At 40.4% G+C, this 17241-nt stretch overlaps 1 protein-coding gene across 2 annotated transcripts in view; it reads left to right on the forward strand.

Annotated features, from left to right (window-relative positions):
• Positions 1-17241, forward strand: part of UBA1 (ubiquitin like modifier activating enzyme 1) — a 96709-nt gene that overhangs the window by 22733 nt on the left and 56735 nt on the right. Inside the window, exon 1 of one of the 2 annotated variants that reach the window (XM_053695823.1) lies at positions 5414-5527. The exons of the other annotated variant lie outside the window; for it this stretch is intronic. The gene's annotated coding sequence lies outside the window, so the exon portion shown is untranslated. Of the gene's footprint in view, positions 1-5413; positions 5528-17241 lie in introns of those variants that run through there. 2 annotated transcript variants of the gene reach the window in all.

The following is a 17241-nucleotide window of genomic DNA, read 5'->3' on the forward strand; positions in this document are numbered from 1 at the left end:
AGGGCACTTGCTATCTGTTGCTGTCCACTTCAGAGGGCTCATTTGAATTTGTGGACCAACCACAAGCCTCCAATGCCCATCATTTTAGTTCTTTTACTTGGGACCACATTCCCAGTTCTACTTTTTCCTTGGGGCAACAAAAATAGTGTAGAGGGATACGTGGGCCCCATGGGCCACCAGCTGGCCATTTCTGATTGAAACCATGAAAGTGTAACCCCTTCCCGCCGTTAGTATGTGTTATGCCGTCCTAAGTGCGCTGGTCTTTAGTGCCATTAGAACGGCATGGAACGTCCTAACAGTTTGACTGTCCTGAAACCTTAGCTACTTTCTATATTGGATTGCGGGCTGGGGGCGTGCCTAGCGTCAGTCACTCCCCCTGACCCGATCCCATTATTTAAATCACTTGATCGCATGATGTCAATTTTTACTCATTTGTTTACATCAGGAAAGGGTTAATTTTAACATCGTTTTTGCAGCAATTATTTATAAACACCACCCACCATGTGTCTTATTTGGAGGAGCCAATTTGGGCTTTAGTCTGCAGACAACAAGGCTAACTGCTGTAATAAAGTTTGTATAAAGTGAATTTTGCAACATGTAAAGGTTTATTGCAAACCCCCCCCCACACACTTTTAATGGAATTTGAAACGCTAAGATGTGCAGTTCAGATTTTACCTTTATATCCCTTTAATAAAAACTGTAGTGCAAGACAAAAATTAATTTAATGGTTCTGATAAAGTAAGCAATAAAAAATACACGTATTGTCAAATTTACCTCTCTCTTTGTATCCATGTTTTAAACTTGGCTTTTGTAATGTCTATAACAATGTAATATATCTAGAACCCCATTTATTAAAGTGTGTGTGTAAGTTAGCATCTGCCACCTTCATTTATTATTGCACAAGCAGGGCTTGGCAAACGTCCCAGACAAAGCAGATGCTTAAAAGGGACAGTCAAGTCAAAATGTAACTTTCATGATTCAGATAGGGCATGCAATTTTTAAACACTTTTCAATTTTTACTTCTATCAAATTTACTTTGTTCTCTTGGTATTCTGTTTGTGTTTTTTTTTTTTTTTTTTTTTAAAAAGTCAAAGCTACGTAGGCTCAGACTGATTTCTAAACATTGAAGGCCGCCTCAGTGCATTTTAAGTTTTTCACAGTTAGTGCTAGTTCATGTTTTGCACACTCCTGTGGAGTCAGCACTGATTGGCTAAAATGCAAGTCTGTCAAGAGATCTGAGATAAAGGGCAGTCTGCAGCGGCTTAGATACAAGATAATCACAGTGATAAAAAGTTTATTAATAATTCAGTGTTGGTTATGCAAAACTGGGGAATGGGTAATAAAGGGATTATTTATCTTTTTAAACCAAACCCGTTTTAAAGTAGACTGTCCCTTTAATTCTGAGGCAGTGGAGGGCTTAAAGGGCAAGTCAAAGTTATAAATAAAAGGACTATGATTACTAGCTCCCGGTAGTATCAGATATTTTAGTGTTGCTCCAAATTGCTTCATTTTATATTTAAAATACCTTTAAAATCTCTGCCTAGAAGGTGCTGCCGACCGTGTCTGATGCTGCGCTGCATTTTCTTTTTATTCTAATAAGCAAGCGGGCATTTCAACCTATCAGAAACACTTGCCTCAAGTAATATTTGCACATTCTGTTTACTGTTCTATGACTTACAGCTGTGCATGCATGGCAGTGCAGTATGTAAGCTACCTACCATTACTTGAGGTCACCCTTAAGGTTGGCAGGAACCCTCACTTTCTTACAGTTTTAGAAGAGCGTATTTTGGTAGAGTTGCTCTACAAGGCTAATTGGAAGGGGGTGTTATTTTGGGGATATGTTGCATCAGAAGAGCAATGGCTTGTTTCAGTTATCTTATTTTTAATGTGAGCTTACTTGATCTAATGTACAGTTAATGATTTCAAATAGAACCTGGGGTGTTTGATTTCTTTTCTGGAACAACTTTAAAAGGGACATGAATCTCACAATTTGTTTTGTTTATAATTCAGAGAGGATAAAATTGTAAACAACTTAACAGTTCACATCTATCAAATTTTGTTTTATTTTTCTTTGTATCCTTCATCAAAGTATACTAAAATTAAAAAAAGCAGATTTAAAGTGAAGGTCAATTTAGATGAGTCGGTGCCCGGTTTTTAATAATCCTAATTAAAACAAGGGCACTTAAATTCATCAAAATTGACATTTCACTCGTTATCTTCAAAAACCGTATTTTCCGGCGTATAAGACTTTTTAAGTCATGAAAATCTTCTCAAAAGCCGATGGTCGTCTTATAAGCCTCATTATTACAGAGTACAGACAACGTTATCCTAAACTGAGCTCCACTGAAACAGAGGCGGGCACTGGGCGGGTGCTGAGGTTGCCAAGGAGATGCGTTGTATGTAATGGCGGGCAGTGAGAGCTCGTTTGTTGCAATTACTGGGGAGTTACATAAGTTTTGGAAAGCAACGTCACACTGATTGGTTGGGAGCTAGTAGGTAAGGAATGAATAACCGTGGGGTTATTACTGTGTTAAGACTCATTGGCAGTGGCAGGAGGGCAGCAAGACAGCCAAAGCTAAATCACATGTTCATAGCTTAATAGCGGAGTTATCGTTTTCAAGTAGTGCGAGCTGCAGGCTGCTGATTGTCACACAAGCATGGAGTACAAGTAGTATCCCAGTAGTTCACATGCTGACTGACTTCTATGCCGCTCAGCATGTGAACTGCTGGGATACTACTTGTACTCCATGCTTGTGTGACAATCAGCAGCCTGCAGCTCGAACTACTGGAAAACGATAACTCTGCTATTGGGCCGTGAACATGTGCTGCAGTTAAAAGGGGCTGTTACTCTTACATGAGTGCGCTGCAGTTAAAAGGAGCGTGCAGTTGTGGAAGCAGAAGTGTTTAGCGCAGGGCTTACAAACCTGGGCAAAAATGGTGCCTTAAATTGGGTCTGGTCCTTACAGTTGTTTGGAGCCCACAACCTGCCCATGGACCCCCCCAATTATCCCTGCTAACTGCCACAAACACCCCCCCCCCCCCACACACACAAACGCATGCAACAAAAAAGTTATCTGCACACTGGGTGAATTTTGAGGTGAAAACCTACCGTATATCCCATACCCCATACTTGCTCCAAACTGATGATTTTATTTGGTGTGCTTGCTGCATTCATTGAGGGGGTAGTCTTATAAGGCGAGTATAGCACAAACCCTATATTTTTAACAGGAAAAGTAGGGGGTGGTCTTATACGCCCAGTCGTCTTATACGTCGGAAAATACGGTACTTACCTTTTAATCTTCACAGCCGCTCCAGCGATTCCCCCAGCCATCGGAAGCCTCTTCATACCTCAGAAATGACTAATCCAGCTTCCTCCAATCATGGCTCCCCCCCAGGGGAATCTTGGCCTGAGGCAAGGCCGTGATTGGAGGAAGCCGGATTCGTCATTTGGACCCATGAACAGGGCTTGCGACGGGTGGAGGAAGCGCTGCAGCGGCTGTCAGAATTAAAAGGTATTTGAAGAAGAGTGAAATGTCAATTTTGATTAATTAAAGTGCCCTTGTTTTTAATAGGATTATTAAAAAACTGGCACCGATTCATCTAAATTGACCTTCACTTTAAGAGATAAACTGGAAAGTTGTCTAAAATTGCATGTTCTATCTGAATAATTTGACTCTTCCGTACCTTGGCTTTATCAGATGTTCTTTGCCTAATGAGCTACGGCTTTTAAAATGTTACTTATTTCTCCTAATGTTGTGAATGAATTTATCTAATAATTTATTAAATTATTCTCTGGCTCTGAAACATGTATATTGTGTGTGTTCACTTCATACTGCAGTAGCTCTGCTCATTGGTTGCCAGGAGTGATATCCACAGATTTGGTGGACAAGCCTGAAAGAAAAAGTAGGGTTATTCAGCACATGAGAGTTCTTTTTTTCAATAATTTATAAAACCATTAAAACCTTTAGATTTTTTTTTTTTACCAATAGAAAATACCTGGCTTCCATCTTTAAACTCTGTGCTGAATGACACTTTGCACAGGTATGAATAAGTTGAGTCTTGGGAAAGATGCCTTGCCCAGTGCGCAGTCATGTTGCCTGTTCAACTATTGCGGTTGCATGAGCGTGTTCTCGGACACTTAGCCTGATTCACGCTTACATGCATACCACAAACTATCCCATGTGGGGTCACTTCCGCCTATGCTAACACGCTATCTTATATGTACTGACTAAGCAACAGCCCCAAGTATACAACTTACTCCTAATGCTTTTCTTTATTTTTTAAAATTTACTTATTTTTGTTAAAACTGCATACCTTTCACAATGATTGTCTTTTTTTTATACTTATTACACCTCCTAATTATTGACCCAAGCTCCCATGTATACTTCTTATCTCTCACTTTGACAAACCTACAATTACCTGTGTATTGCCTTCCCCCTCATGCTGACTTACACTTCTATATATCTATATTCTAGCCATCATGCTGACTTACTCACACTATATACTGCCTGCTCCTCAAGCTGATTGGGCCACACTTCTGTATATACTGCCTGCCCCTCATGCTGTATGATTCACACTACCATATATACTGCCTTCCCCCTTAAACGGATTAGCCCACACTTCTATATATACTGTCTGCCCCTCAAGCTGATTGGGCCACACTTTCATATATACTGCCTGCCCCTCAAGCTGATTGGGCCATATTTCCTGACTGTCCCTCAAGCTGATTGGACCACACTTCTATAAATACTGCCTGCCCCTCAAGCTGATTGGACCACACTTCTATAAATACTGCCTGCCCCTCAAGCTGATTGGACCACACTTCTATAAATACTGCCTGCCCCTCGAATTGAATGGCTCACACTTCTAATTATACTGCCTGCTTCTCAAGCTGAATGGCCCACACTTCTATATATACTGCCTACTACCCCTCATTCTGATTGGCCCACACACACACACATATACATATATATATATATATATATATATATATATATATATATATATACATATATATACACACACACACACAGCCTGCCCCTCATGCTGAATGGCCCACACTTCTATATATACTGCCTACTGCGCCTCATTCTGATTGGCCCACACTTCTCTATATGCTGCCATGCTCTCATGTACACTGCTTACCGCTCATAGTGCAGGACCTATGTATACATGTATATTTCTTGGCCTGCCTTCAACCACTCCTCAATGACAAGATGCTTGACTCACCGGTTCCCTTACTCATTCATTCTGACACACTTCCTACCATAACATTCAGGTCCCCCAGTAAATGTCCCACTTCCGGTGTATGCCCCTCCCACGTTATGTCACTATGCTACGCCTGTGCTGTCATTGCGGCCCCTGCATGTGGGCGTGTTTTACCGAACGCCTTATAATCATTGGTCGTCTTTCGACCCCGCCCCTGCATATTGATGAGGCCGGCGGTGTTGTCTGTCTCAGTTCCGGGGCGCCGCCATCTTGTTTTTGTGTCAGGGATACCGGAGCGGGGCCGGCCCGGAGGGGATTGGTAAGTACCGTTTGGGTGGGGTTGGAAGCCGCTTTATTGCGTGAGCTCTGTTTGTGAACTTATTGACCGTCTAGCGGGCTCCAGCACAATATCGCACAATGTCTGAGAGCCATTTCTAGCCTCTAACTGGTTAAAATGACAAAACTCTGAAAGTGAAGCGCCGTAGAAAAGCCCAGGACCGGACGGCGACCCCTGCACTTGGTACCTAAGGACGCTGTACTGACATGGTCTTATTATAGAAGCCCACATGGCTGACTCCTATCCCTGATTGCCGACTGTATGATTGTGATACGGAGTTGTAACTGTGAAACTGCCCTATGTGGCTACGGTGTGCCGGGGTCCCATCTGCCCGCATTGTAACAATGGGAGTCCCGCTTGTGCTTTCAGCGCCACCTGCTCTGTCTGCTTGATGACACACTTCCTGACGCCCTGTCTATACGGTAGAACTGCTAGGGCACAGTGCCATGTATCCTGTGATCAGTCAGTGTGTGCTAGGTCTTATCCACCTCATAGGATAAAATAATCCCCCCTCTGCTCAGTAATTCTAGTGACATTGCTGGACCATTGTACGTGGTGCCCCACCTCACTCTCTGCATGATGACACACTTCCTAAAAGTCAGTCTGTATGGTAGCACTGCTGGTACAGAGTGCCATGTAGTCTGTAATCAGTTAGGGTACCAGTGATCTGGTTACACTTCCAGGGACCTATTGTTATAATGATATTGCTGGACCACAATTAAGGTACTCTACATGGTGAAAATGCTGTAATATAGTGTCATTCAGTTTGTGGTCATCCAGTACTATGTATTCTGTGTTTTCCCCCTTTGGCAGCACTGTGCCAGTAGTGGTGCTTAACCTTTCCATATGGTGACTCATTACAGCAATGCCACACCTGTTTTCCTGGTCACATTGTGCCAGTAACTGTCTGCCCAATACTTCATAGGAAGCCCCTGCAGTAGTCTTTAGTTCATCTACTGTAAGAAACCCTTACTATAGTTAAATTCTCCAAGGACAGATCATTTTAAGCTATGTACTCATCATGGTTAAAGGGATATGAAACCCCCATTCTTGTGTGACTTAGACAGAATGTACAATTTTGAAAAAGTTTCCAATTTACTTCTATTATCAAATTTGCTTTGTTCCAGTGATATTCTAAATTGAAGAGATACCTAGGTAGGCATCTGGAGCACTCCATAGCAGGAAATAGTGCTGCTATCTAGTGCTCTTGCAAATGGATAACATTCTTGCATAACAGCTGCCATATAGTGCGCCAGAAATAGACCGGCACCTAGGCGTACATTCTGCTTTTCAACAAAAGATACCAAGAGAATGAAAAAAAAGTAAATTTAGAAAATTATTTAAAATCGCATGCTCTATCAGAATAATAAAATACAATGTTTGGGTTTTATATCCTAGTATTTGAAGTTGGTAACAGTGTTACTTTGGGGTTTGAATATTTTAAAAAGGAAAAGCAATCTAAACATATCACAGGGTAGACAGATTATGCCCTGTGTTTTCAGATGCTGGGCTTTCACTCATGGGAAGATCCTTTCACAGGGAATTGTTTGTTGTAGTGATAGCACTGTGTGTGACCTCTCTGCATTTGTATAATTATGCAGGTGAGCTCCGCCCTTCTCTGGTTTCTCTCGCCCTATCTTCTTTCTGTATTGGCAGTGATGGCCATGTCAGTCCAAGGTGTTGTGCCTGCAGCCCTACTCGTTGGCATCACTCCTGTCCCCTGTATAATTTCACTGATTGGGACATTTTTGTTTTATTTATTTTTTTGATCCTGTTTAGTTTCTTACTGTGGCAAGATGTCTCTTTAAATGGATGGTAATACTATGTGTGTGTGTTTACATTCATTCATTGCCCTTGCCACTGTGCTGGAAGCTATAGATAAAGCAAACTAAACACCAAAATGTAACCTGGCATATAAAGTTTAGCAGATTAGTGATGGATTATCCCAGAAGGTTATGTCACTTGCTTTTTAGAACTAATATGAAGACTGGGCTTTTGATACTTATTGCAAACCACACATGTGAACACGAAGACCTAGGACAGTGGCAGTGCACATTTTTGAGAGCACGTGCCCAAATTCATGATGATCGTCTTTTTTTTTTTTTTTAAAATAGCGTCCTTGTGGTACATTTTAAATATAGGAAGGGACCTTAGACATATACTTTTGTTTAAAATCCTTTATCTATTAAAGCATAACTGCTGATACTCAGCATGGTTTTGAGTCCAGAGTGCCTGTAAATCTGTTATACGTGTTACCTTGGGCACTTATGCAGTGGTTTTACCGCCTTTGAGGCAGTCATATTAGATTGTGTTTGTCAAATATAAAGGCTCTTTAAGGTTGTGTTTTTTTTAAAGGGCAGTAAAGTTAAACTTAGAGACATTCCAGCCAAAACTGAATTGTATAACAATGCATTGAATATAAGCATTTTGCAATATACTTGCGTTAACAAAATTTCTCCTATTAACAGCTGTCACTGTTTTACTGTGCATGTCCTCATGAAGCAAATCTAAATATGCTTTATGCAATAGTCTTTTGAACAGTGTGTCTGCTGTGAGATCTATTGGTGCCTCTTTGTGCTGGCAATCACTACATTTACATAAAATAAAGCTCCACCAAAATGCTAGCGTAGGAAGCATATTTAGATATGTTGCATGTGCACATGCACAGTAAAAGCTCAATAAAACCAAGGACTGCTTTTACTTGAAGCACTTTTGCTAGTGCACGTATATTGAAAAAAGATTCTGTTCAAAAGTGCAATTGATGTGCATTTCAATTTTGGCTGGAATGCCCCTTTAAACTTTTATGATTAGGTTTGTGCAATTTAAAAAACAAACATCTTTTATTTCTTTTATCTAAACTTGTTTCAGACTCTGTTTTTAATTTTTTTTTTCATTAAAAAATAAGTCTAGGTAGGTTCAGAAGTGCGCACACATCTTTAGTACTCTATAGAAGCATTGTTACAAACGTTATAAGCACTGCTACCATAGATTACTAAAGATGCATGTACGCTGCTGAGTTTGCCTAGGCTTACCCTTCAACAAAGGATACCAATAGAACAAAGCAAATGTACTATCCTTGCATTTTATACAGCTTTATAAGGGTTAACATAACATGATTCATCCTTTACATGTTTTTTCTTTTCATTTGCATCTACAGTAGAAGGCACCTGGGTTTCACATGACTCTAACAAATACCCAGTGGTTATATATGATACCAAAAAAATCTATACTGTTGTCTTAGAGGTAGTGTAGCAAATGGAAGGGAATATGAGGAAACAGCAGCCAATCAGCTGTGCTGATGTCACACTTTGCTTTCCTGTGACCTGATGAGATTTCAGAGTAAACGTCCTTAAACTGAGGAGGGAAATAACATGCCTGCAGGTGCCAGATGCACGTCCCGAGGCTAATGTCCTGATTGGCTGCTTAAAGTCAGTTTACAATGGGATGCAACTATTGTGTAAATTTGAAGTAAAATAATGTTCAGGTTATATTTTCTAGTCTGCTTTTTACTGATATGCTGTATTACTTTCAAGTGCTTAAACATTTGGTTATTATGTCCCTTTAAAGGGACATGAAACATGTTTTCTTTTTGTGATTCAGTTAGAGCAGAGCTTTCCAAACTTTATGTTGGTGACACACTTTTTAGACCTACAGCGTTTCGCGACACAGTAATTCAGTTGTATTAGCAAACAGGAGGTTAAACTAACTTGTTTTAAGAGACACATGCATACATTTTTCTAAATACATTTCGTTATAATATAATTTATTTAAAAAAAGTTTAATAACACCAATAGCTACTTACTATTTTATTGGGATGTATGAGGTTTATGGGATGAACTGATTCTGAATATTAGATAGACACTCGCATATCACTATCAAGCATTTTTAAGCTTCCACTTCCTATCCATATATCAAGGGCAGGAGCAGCAATGCACTACTGGGAGCTAGCTGCAAAAAAACCCCCTCTGACTTCAGCTCAGCGTTTAAGCTGCTGCCCTCAGAGCTCTGCGAGTCCAACAGACTACTGCCCGCGCTGCAAACACACTGCTGTCCCACTCATCGGCTACATGTGCAGTCACGAGCCGATTGAGGAGACTACACGTCAGGAGCAAATGTGCCGCCAATGGGAATAGTTTCAGTTTCCGCTAAGCTGCGCCAATAGGTTAAGATGATCTGTGACCCACTAGGTATCAATCACGTGTCAACTACGTGTTATGCGTTGCAGGCAGGCGGAAAGTTGTAAACCCAAAAACATTTTTAAAAGAATTTTAAATTTAAAAAAAAATTAGTGCTGAAGCAGGGACACACCTACACACTGCCGCCGACGCACTGTTTTACGACACAGTTTGGAAAGCACTGAGTTAAAGCATACAATTTTTTCCAATTTACTTTTATCACTTCAACAAATACTATGAGAATGAAGTCAATTTTATATATAGCTAGATAGCGGGCACATTTCTGGAGCATCACACGACCGTAAACAATGCTGCCACCCCCCAAGGCAGAGCATGTTGTGATCTGAGTTGTCATCGCAGAAAATTCAGCATGTCTGCAGAAAGAATGGGACACATGCAGGAACTGTTAGTGCTTTCACTTTACAGCAGTGCTCCACATTAGACTGTTCTCTTCAGAGTTTTGCTCTGGCTGCATTGTGTAAGTTTTCCTTAACACGGCGCATCCACAGCAAAGTGCTGTTTGAAGAGAATAGTCTAATGGAGCAGTGCTACAAAGGAGCAGTGACTGGCTCTGAGCAATTCTTTTCAACCCTGCCCAATAGCCTTTCCCAGTCTGCAAAGCTGTGACTTTTGAATGTAAGATGTTCTTGTTAGCAATGCACCTTTTTTTTTTTTTTTTTTTTTTTATTACTATTCTATCTTGTGATGTTAGGCTAAGAGAAAAATAAACCTATTTGAGACATTTTCTAATCTTATTTTGTCTGCAGCTAATTTGCAAGGGAATTTAACTGCTGCACTTTATTATAAAAGTTTAAAAATTGCTTTACTCTTAAGTTAAAGGGACACTGAACCCAATTTTTATTTCTTTCATGATTCAGATAGAGCATGACATTTTTAATCAACTTTCTAATTTACTCCTATTATCAATTTTTCTTCGTTTTCTTGCTATCTTTATTTTAAAAGCAGGAATGTAAATCTTAGCATCCAGCCCATTTTAGGTTCAGCACCATGGATAGCGCTAGCTTACTGGAGGCTGACATTTACCCACCAATAAGCAAGCATAACCCAGGTTCTCAACCAAAAATGGGCCGGCTCCTATGCATCATTTTTCTACTTCTTAAATAAAGATAGTAAGAGAACGAAGAAAAATTGATAATAGGAGTAAATTAGAAAGTTGCTTAAAATCGCATGCTTTATCTGAATCATAAAAATAAAATGGGTTTAGTGTCTTTTTAATCAACACATTGAAATTGAGCTGGTGCTTTAGTGTAACTGCCTAATTTAAAATTTTTAATTTATCACAAAAATGACCTGCAGAACATTTTTTCACACAAAAAATCTCATTGTAGAAAGTGAAGAAAAGTTCTGCCTCTGGGCTGTCGCCTATTGTTCTTGCAAACAGGATTCTAAGGGGTCGATTGATCAACAGCTATCAAAGCCTTTCGACCCACTACGGCGGCCGGTTCTCACAAGAGAACCTGCAAGCCGTATTTAAAGTGAAGGTAAAGTTCGTTATATCTCATTATTGCATTATACAGCCCAGCCTAAATGAATGGCACTTTCATTCATCAATTTTTTTAAATTTTATTCTAAAGTCTGTTTTCGCAGTTTTTACTTACTTTATTTCAATATGTAAATTCAACCCGTTCATGTAATTTTTTTTTATTTGCTGGTCACGTTTTTCCAGCAGCCAATTGAGATTCTGGCCGTTAGGCGGCCGTCATCGGCCGTCATTCAACGTCATTGCCCTGTTTGACAATATGCGCATGCGTTCCTATTCTTTTCTCTTCCTTGGAAGAAAAGCGCTCCTGTTTTGCGCATGCCTATTGCAATTGTTGCAATACGTAGGCTTCTTTCTCCGAATGGGAAACGCGATCAGAGGCTGAAATCCCTTTATGCGCATGCGTACTTATTGTGATCCACGTAAACGAGCCTAAGAGAGACGTATTGAGCGAGTGGGACCACTCTATACGTCAGACATCAGGAAATGGCTGATGGGAGGAGTCCGTTACACCACGGTAGGGATAATATAAATCATGTTTATTGGGGAAATAGATGATGACATGTAGAAAAGAAGTTAGCGATTAGATTATTTATGATGTTAACAATTGAATAGTGTTTATAGATAGTTCAAACTTTACCTTCACTTTAACAAGCAACAGTCATCAGACCGCTGCTTCCCTAATCTTTCGCCACCTCTAAAGTGGCAAAATTCAATCTCTGCGGTCTAGTCCGACTGGGGAGATTGACAGCTCCTGCCCGTGCGTGATTTGATGTGCATGGGCAGGGGGCAGGATTGCACGCAAGCGCAAAATAGTGCTCGTGTGCAATGCTAAATTCTGCCAAGGGAATTCAGCCCGGCAGAGGCGAGCTGCGGCAGACAGGGGCGTGTATGTGCGCCCCCCTAAGAGTACAAAGTTAAACTGATAATGACAGTAAATTTGAAAGTTTTTTTTTTTTTTTTTTTTTAATTTATTTTTTTTTAATTTAAATTTTACATAATTTATCTGAAGAATTAAAGATTTTTTTTTTTTTTGGGGGGAGGAGGATTTATGTCCCTTTAAAACAAGCTGGCTGCAAAATTGTAAATTGGAAGTGTGTTGCAGTGTGCGCTTCTGCATAGCTATTCTTCCAAAGCTGTTCAAACTATAAATAATGGTAGCCAGTAAAATCAAGGTGAAACCGTCCCCTGAGTCATGAGCCGTTCAGATGTGTTACTTGAAATCAGAGAAATGGCAGAATAAGAGACCTTAGGGGGTTTGTGTTCTGAGTAATGCAAGCTACAGAAACTTTAGGGACTTTCTAAGAGCAGCGTAGCTGAGGATGAATAGAAGTCTGAGCTACAGGAGTATTGGTAAATGTGGAGTCATTTGAATAAAACGCCCATAACAATGAAACATTACCTATTCTAATTTATTAGATAATGTAATTTTAACAGTGGCTCCCCAACTCCTGTTTAACTCCCACACTGAGTTAAACACATAGGTAAAGTAATGCCTGGGAGTTTTATAAAACAGTTGGTCCTAAGCGGGAACTGTTGCTAACTTAGGGTTGCCAGCGCAGCCATATTTTCCTGGACATTTTTGAGCTACATATGCTGTAGGGTGTGCAGGTAGAAACTTGAATTTTAACCCTTGAAGTGGCAACTGTATGCTGATCCTATCAGCAGGGCTAGTCACACATCCCAGCTGTGTGACCACCACTGCTAATTGGGTGACTAGTATTTTTTTGCTTGAGACCAGCACGGCTCTGTTGCTTCTGAGCAGTACTTTAACCATGTATTTAAGCCCTTTGTGACCACGGTGTCTGTAGTGTTAAGATTACATGCTCTAACAAGTTAGTGCCTGTAGCTTTCATTATTATGGCCCTTTAAATTGTATTTGAAACATTTATGAGTAGGCAAAATTATTCAGACAAGGGAAATTTATACGGATGATTATGTAGAATAGAATCTAGAAGTAAAAAGAGCTTATGGGATTCAGTCTAGTAATAAAATACATTCTGAGATCTTTTAGATTGACCGTATAAATTTGGTAATTGAAGTGAATTATAGGAGCCATAATTTTTTTTTTCTCCCCCTGCAGTTCCCCAGCCCCTAAAGTATAGGGGTGAGAATAAGCATTGGGGATACAGTGTTTGTAAATTACAAGGCTTTCTTTAGAATAGTGCAATTCATTTTGAAAGTCAAAGTGTGCAGATGCTGAAAGGTTGAATAAATGATTTATCAGTTGGGTTTGTGTCATTGAAACAAAGGATTTTAAGGCTGTAAAATGGGTGAGCGCTAAGTGCATAGGTCCCTGGGTACCAAGCTCTAAAGCAGCTGAATGTTGATTCATGTTGCATGGCCATAGACCAGGGCTCTACAAACCCAGGAGCCCAGGTAGCCACTGGCTCCTAACTTTTTGGGTTATTCTCCATAGATATATTTACAAATACCACTCTCTGGCTCCTAAATATTCTTACTGGCTCCTAAATTTGAAACAGGTTTGTCGACCTAAAGTAGGGCTTGGCAACCCTGGGAGCCACTGGCTCCTGGAATTTTACCCCTGGCTTCTAACTTTTTGGGTTATTTTCAATATATCTATACACATACCATTGTTTGGCTCATAAAAGTATGTATGGCCCCTAAATATTTGTACAGGCTCCTAAATGTTGAAAAGATTTTTTGACCCCTGGCATAGAAAGATTCTCCATAGTTTTAATACTACAGAATAACATGCGGTTATTGAGGTACAGGTCGACAAAAAATGTTGCTTTATCTTTGTTTAGATAGGGGGCATACTTTTATTGTGCTATATCTTACTGAATGGTGAAATGTAGTAAGTATTTCCATTGAGATGCAATTCAGTATGGGAGAACTTTATAAGGTCACGCTTGCTTGGATAATGAGTTATGTACAGTGATGAGGGCAGCTGTAGTACTGATGTCCGTATAGTATGACTTGGCAAACTTTGCTATGTTTCCTTTACATGCATGCACCCAGCTATATAGTTAATTGAAAGTAACAATTGGTACCACTGTTTTCTAGACTTCCTAGCACCAAGCATCTGTTGTTCCGCTCTGGATTACAATCTGCAGATTTGACTTTAGTTGCATAGTGCAGTTTTTCTCAACCGCGGCCCTCAAGTACCTCTAACAGTCCATGTTTCTCCAACATAGGTGTGTCCGGTCCACGGCGTCATCCTTACTTGTGGGATATTCTCTTCCCCAACAGGAAATGGCAAAGAGCCCAGCAAAGCTGGTCACATGATCCCTCCTAGGCTCCGCCTTCCCCAGTCATTCTCTTTGCCGTTGTACAGGCAACATCTCCACGGAGATGGCTTAGAGTTTTTTGGTGTTTAAATGTAGTTTTTATTCTTCAATCAAGAGTTTGTTATTTTAAAATAGTGCTGGTATGTACTATTTACTCTGAAACAGGAAAGAGATGAAGATTTCTGTTTGTAAGAGGAAAACGATTTTAGCAACCGTTACTAAAATCGATGGCTGTTTCCACACAGGACTGTTGAGAGGAATTAACTTCAGTTGGGGGAAACAGTGAGCAGACTTTTGCTGCTTGAGGTATGACACATTTCTAACAAGACTCGGTAATGCTGGAAGCTGTCATTTTCCCTATGGGAACCGGTAAGCCATTTTCTTTAAGTAAAAGAATAAAGGGCTTCATTAGGGCTTAAAAAACTGGTAGACATTTTTCTGGGCTAAAACGATTACTTTACTAAGTATATTTGGCAGATTATTACTTTTAATAGTTGTTAAATCTTGGGGATTGTTTTAATAAAAACGGCAGGCACTGTATTGGACACCTTTTTCACTGGGGGCCTTTTCTAGTCATAGACAGAGCCTCATTTTCGCGCCTCTAATGCGCAGTTGTTTTTGGAAAGCATGGCATGCAGATGCATGTGTGAGGAGCTAAGAACCACTGAAAAAGCTTATAGAAGGCATCATTTGGTATCGTATTCCCCTCTGGGCTTGGTTGGGTCTCAGCAAAGCAGATACCTGGGACTGTATAGGGGTTAAATGTAAAAACGGCTCCGGTTCCGTTATTTTAAGGGTTAAAGCTTTCAAATTTGGTGTGCAATACTTTTAAGGCTTTAAGTTACTGTGGTGAAATTTTGTTGAAATTTGAACAATTCCTTCATACTTTTTCACATATTCAGTAATAAAGTGTGTTCAGTTTGAAATTTAAAGGGACAGTAACGGTTTTATTGTAAAACGTTTTTTGTGCTTTGTTGACAAGTTTAAGCCTGTTTAACATGTCTGAACCATCAGATAACGATGTTCTATATGTATGAAAGCCAATGTGTCTCCCCATTTAAATATATGTGATATATTTGTGTCATAATGTCCAAACAAAGTAGGGATAATAATGCCATAGATATGATATTGCCGAAGATGATTCCTCTAATGAGGGGAGTAAGCATGGTACTGCATCATCCCCTTCTGTGTCTACACCAGTTTTGCCCACACAAGAGGCCCCTAGTACATCTAGTGCGCCAATACTTATTACCATACAACAATTAATGGCTGTAATGGATAATTCTATTGCTTGCATTTTTTCCAAAATGCCTACTTATCAGAGAAAGCGTGATTGCTCTGTTTTAAACACTGAAGAGCAAGAGGACGCTGATGATATCTGTTCTGACATACCCTCACACCTATCTGAAGGGGCCAGGAGGGAGGTTTTGTCTGAGGGAGAAATTTCAGATTCAGGGAAAATTTCTCAACAAGCAGAACCTGATATTGTAACTTTTAAATTTAAATTTCAACATCTCCACGCACTACTTAAGGAGGTATTATCTACTCTGGATGATTGTGACAATTTGGTCATTCCAGAGAAATTAGGTAAGATGGACAAGTTCCTAGAGGTTCCGGTGCCCCCCGATGTTTTTCCTATACCCAAGCGGGTGGCGGACATAGTAAATAAGGAATGGGAAAGGCCCGGCATACCTTTTGTCCTCCCCCTATATTTAAGAAATTAGTTCCTATAGTCGACCCCAGAAAGGACTTATAGCATACAGTCCCCAAGGTCGAGGGGGCGGTTTCTACTCTAAACAAACGCACTTCTATTCCTATAGAAGATAGTTGTGCTTTCAAGATCCTATGGATTAAAGGTTAGAGGGTTTGCTTAAAAACATGTTTGTTCAGCAAGGTTACCTTCTACAACCAATTTCATGCATTGTTCCTGTCACTACAGCTGCGTGTTTCTGGTTCGAAGAACTAGAAAAGTCGCTCAATAAAGAATCTTCGTACGAGGAGGTTTTGGACAGAGTTCAAGCTCTTAAATTGGCTAACTCTTTTTTATTTTAGATGCCGCTTTGCAATTAGCTAGATTAGCGGCGAATAATTCAGGGTTTGCTATCGTGGCGCGCAGAGCGCTTTTGCTTAACATCCCTTTCAAGGGTAAAACACTGTTTGGTCCTGACTTGAAAGAGATTATTTCAGACATCACTGGGGGAAAGGGCCACGCCCTTCCTCTGGATAGGTCTTTTAAGGCTAAAAAGAAGCCAAATTTTCGTCCCTTTCGCAGAAATGGACCAGCCTCAAATTCTACACCCTCTAAGCAAGAGGGTAATACTTCTCAAACCAAGCCAGCCTGGAGGCCGATGCAAGGCTGGAACAAGGGTAAGCAGGCCAAGTCACCTGCCACTGCTACCAAAACAGCATGAAGTGTTGGCCCCCGATCTGGGAAGGATCTGGTGGGGGGCAGACTTTCTCTCTTTGCTCAGGCTGGGGCAAGAGATGTTCAGGATCCTTGGGCGCTAGAAATAGTTTCTCAAGGTTATCTCCTGGAATTCAGGGAACTACCCCCAAGGGGAAGGTTCCACGGGTCTCAATTATCTTCGAACAGGCATTCTTACACTGTGTAGAAGACCTGTTAAGCATGGGAGTGATTCATCCTGTTCCATTAGGAGAACAAGGGATGGGTTTTTACTCCAACCTGTTCATAATTCCCAAAAAAAGAGGGAACATTCAGACCTATTTTAGATCTCCAGATTCTAAACAAGTTTCTAAGGGTTTCATCAT

The sequence above is a fragment of the Bombina bombina genome, chromosome 12, assembly GCF_027579735.1.
Source record: "Bombina bombina isolate aBomBom1 chromosome 12, aBomBom1.pri, whole genome shotgun sequence".
Taxonomy (NCBI): domain Eukaryota; kingdom Metazoa; phylum Chordata; class Amphibia; order Anura; family Bombinatoridae; genus Bombina; species Bombina bombina.